This window comes from Cebus imitator, unplaced genomic scaffold, assembly GCF_001604975.1.
Source record: "Cebus imitator isolate Cc_AM_T3 unplaced genomic scaffold, Cebus_imitator-1.0 Scaffold61, whole genome shotgun sequence".
In the NCBI taxonomy this organism is placed as follows: Eukaryota; Metazoa; Chordata; class Mammalia; order Primates; family Cebidae; genus Cebus; species Cebus imitator.
In genome coordinates this window covers 2,234,642-2,238,948 of record NW_016107376.1, presented here as the reverse complement: position 1 = coordinate 2,238,948, position 4,307 = coordinate 2,234,642, and the positions used below count along the sequence as shown (strand labels likewise).

At 40.6% G+C, this 4,307-nt stretch overlaps 1 protein-coding gene across 5 annotated transcripts in view; it reads left to right on the top strand.

The window, feature by feature from the left end:
• The window catches only part of SLC39A12 (solute carrier family 39 member 12), a 72,547-nt gene that overhangs the window by 66,761 nt on the left and 1,479 nt on the right, over positions 1-4,307 (top strand). The window lies entirely within an intron of this gene.

Here is a 4,307-nt window from a genome sequence, read left to right as displayed (position 1 = left end):
GATGGAGTCTTGCTGTATTGCCCAGGCTGGAGTCTAGTGATGAGATCTTGACTTACTGCAACCTCCGCCTCCTGGGTTCAAGCAATTCTCCAGCCTCAGTCTCCCAAGTAGCTGGGATTATAGGCGCCTGCCATCACACCTGGTTAATTTTTGTATTTTTAGTATAGACAGGGTTTCATCATACTAGACAGGCTGGTTTTGAACTCCTGACCTCAGGTGATCCACCCGCCTTGGCCTCCCAAAGAGCTGGTATTGCAAGCATGAGCCACCATGCCCAGCCAAAACATTTTCTTACTATCACTTTCTAAAATGTTCAGAAATGCTACTTGGAGTTAGCCATCATAAATAGGTTTCAGTTAGGTAACAGAATTTGTGGGGACCATTCTCTATTGTAATCTGTGGACTCTGGTGCAGTTTAAGGAATTTCTTACCTGTGCCTTGATTCACAATTGAAAAAAGAACCCAACTATGGCAGACCAAAGGGATGCATTTTAGCTAAAGATTTTTTATTTCTGGAAAATTACAACTGCCTGAGTTACAACTGTTTGCATCTACTGATTTGGGTTGGACAACTTGTGAGACATGGTGGTAAAAACGGAAGTTACTTTCCTACTTCAAGGTTTCCAAGCTTCTGGCAGAAATTTAAAGAACATTTCTTATAGCACTCTGGGCAAGACACTTTTGCTAAAATGTCTTCCTTTTTCTCTGTCCCTTTACATCATTGTTAATATACTCCATCCATCATTTCAACTCCTCTACTCTTAGAGAATAAATCAAGAACTGTAAAATTGCTCAATAACAGAACTGAACTGCCCTGGAGGAAGAAGCGTTTTTTTGTTTTTTTGTTTTTTTTCTTTTTTGAAATTCAGAGGGGAAATAATGGCATTTAAACTCTTGCCAGTAATTTTAAGTTTCTAAACATATATATAGATATAGATGTACACATACATACACACACTCTCTCTTGAAAATTTATTCATATAAACCTTTATTTTCCTTCAAAATTTACTGGCTAAAATCATGGAAAAAAATACACTTTGTGAGGTCGAAGCAGATGGATCATGAGATCAAGAGATTGAGACCATCCTGGCCAGCATGGTGAAACCCCGTCTCTACAAAAAATACAAAAATTAACTGGGCATGGTGGCATGCACCGATAGTCTCAGCTACTCAGGAGGCTGAGGCAGGAGAATCATTGGAACCTGGGAGGTGGAGGTTGCAGTGAGCCAAGATTGCACCATATATATATATTTGGAGATTAAGAGAAGGTGGAAAGTTGTAATTAGATAGGGTTTGAGTTCTTGGAAACACTATATGCAGGACTCTCTGGTATTTGGTATCCAAGAGATATTGTGATACATATGTTCACCCATAATCATACTAAAAAGAGCCAAGTACTGTCACAAAAGCAAGTTTGGCTGGGTTTCTTACCAAGCCGATTTATGCCTGACAATGGAAAGTTCCCATAGGCCACCAAAACTGAAATTGAGACTCTCAGGATAGAATCTCCTTAAACTTTTTTTGAAATGTTGATTTGCACTGTTGTCCACCTCTATGAGCTTACAAAGTTAGTCTTTTCAAATGCATATTGTCTGTCTTGAGAACATAGTACCAGTACTGTGATATCTTTTACAACAAAGGCAACATAATAGCTATATCAATGGCATCTTGTAGATAGCATTTTAAAAATTATGACATATATATATTATATATGTGTGTGTGTGTGTGTGTGTGTGTGTGCGTATATATGTATGTATTTTTTTTTTTTTTGAGATGGAGTCTCTCTCTTGTCACCCAACCTGGAGTGCAGTGGCACACTCTCGGCTCACAGCAACCTCCGCCTCCCAGGTTCAAGTAATTCTCTTGTCTCAGCCTCCCAAGTAGCTGGGATTACAGGCGCCCACCACTGCACCTGGGTAACTTTTGTATTTTTAATAGAGACTGGGTTTCACCATATTGGCCAGGCTGGTCTTGAACTCCTGACCTCCCAAAGTGCTGGGATTACAGGTGTGAGCCACTGTGCCTGGCCTAAAAATTATTATAGATTATACCTTTTTCCAAAATGTTTTGGACCATTTAATTTTTTTCTCTTGAATTACCTGTTTGGTATCTTTTGCCTAATTTTCTGTTGGTGTGTTTGCCGTTACTGTTTATTGATTTATTAAATGTTGATTATTGATAACTAATTCCTTATTCATTGATTGCAACATGTATTTTATCAAATTTTCATCACATGCAGTGACACTTTTATGCCTAATAGGTTGTTTTTGCCATTGACATTTTCCATTTTTTTCCTAATTAGACCAGTTCACCCTTGGTCATCCTAGATAAGAATGAATTTCAGATAGGATGAATTTCAGATAGAGAGTTGGTCTTTGTGGTTCTTCGGATGTCCACTACAGTTACCAGGTGACCTGGTTTCTGGTCCTCCTCCTGATATCACAGCAGTGTGACTGTGGGTGAGCTGTTATCCTCTCTGAGCTAATGTTTCTTCAAAACTAAAAGGAGTTAATAGTTTTATCACTTGCAGGATTATGAGAAGAAAAGCGGGGGAGGATGTATAGCAAAGGATGTGATACATAGATGTAAATGAAAGGCAAATAAAATAAGCATTGCATAAGACTTTGTAGCCAGAGCAACCTGAAAGACTCGGCAGGAAAAAAGTACTGTTAGAAGGCACAGCTAGCCATATGGCAAGTTATCCATTATGTTTAAAAAAAAAAATACAGAAGCCTGTTGCAACTCCTGAAGACATTGTATTCCATGTAAATGTTGCCTCTGGAGTTGTGAAAATGTTAATGGTGTTTTTTCTGGTGGGTAATGCTGTCATCTATATGCAAAAATCAAGGATTCTTGCTTTTCTCACTGGGAGCTGGGCCACTGACTCTCATAAGAAATGCATTCAATTATATATGTATTAAATCCCTCAAGCAAGCAGCAAGTCTATAAGCTTAGGCTTCTGAGAAACATAATAGATTGAACAATTGTTTTAAAAATTTGGTACAATTTTGTAATTCCAGCACTTTGGGAGGCTGAGGTGGGCAGATCACCTGAGGTCAGGAGTTTGAGACCAGCCTGGCCAACATGGTGAAACACCATCTCTACTAAAATCACAAAAATTAGCTAGGTGTGATGGTGTGTGCCTGTCATCCCAGATACCCAGGAAGCTGAAGCAGGAGAATTGCTTGAACCCAGGAGGCAGGGAGGTCAAAGTAAGCTGAGATCATGCCACTGGTTCACGCCAGGGTGTGAGATGGCAGGTCATAGTAATCCGCCCTCATGCCATCAAATTAAGAAAAAATATCTCAAGCTCACCCAAACAGAACATTCAGGATGCTCTTCTCCATGTACTTAAAAATGTGTCATCCTGGCTGGGCATGGTGGCTGATGCCTGTAACCCCAACACTTTGAGGGGCCAAGGCAGTTGGATTTTTTGAGGTCAGGAGTTCAAGACCAGCCTGACCAACATGACAAAATCTTGTCTCTACTGAAAATACAAAATTAGCCAAACATGGTGGTGGATGCCTGCAGTCCCAGCTACTTGGGAGGCTGGGGCAGGAGAATCGCCGAGAAACTGGGAGGCATAGGGTTCCCAAGTGAGCCGGGATGGTACCACTGTACATCAGCCTGGACAACCAGAATGAAACTCCATCTGAAAAAAAAAAAAAGTGTCAACCCATTTTCTATTGCCATAAACCTAAAGTCCTTGATCTTTCATTTGACCCATAAAATAATCTGAGTCATTCTCTACTAGAGGTGATTTTTATCCCCCGGGGGAAATTTGACAATGTCTACAGACGTTTTTGGTTGTCATGACGGGGGGCAGAGATATTGCCACACCTCCTTTAATGGACAGGAGGGGGATCTTACAAGAAAGAATTACCTGACCCAAAATGTCAACAGTGACAAGATTGAGTTAAATCTCCAATCCACATTGACTCCAGCCCGTGCCCCTGTAGAAATGACTGTATTGGGAAGGGGTAGCTTGCTCTGAACTTCTCAGGGTGAGGGATTTGAAATAATTTGAGACAAATACACCATGGGCACTTCATATAGATGCTTGAGTGAACATTTCCCACTAAATGGTGTTAGGGTATTTCCCAAACATGAAATAGTCGCCATGTGTTTCTCTGAGAATAAAATATAGCCACAGGATAGTCTGGTCAACAGAGTGAAACTCTGTCTTTACCAAAACATACAAAAATTAGCCAGGTGTGGTGGCACATACCTGTGGTCCTAGCTACTCAGGAGGCTGAAGCAGAATTGCTTGAACCTGGGAGGCAGAGGTTTCAGTAAGCCGAGATCCC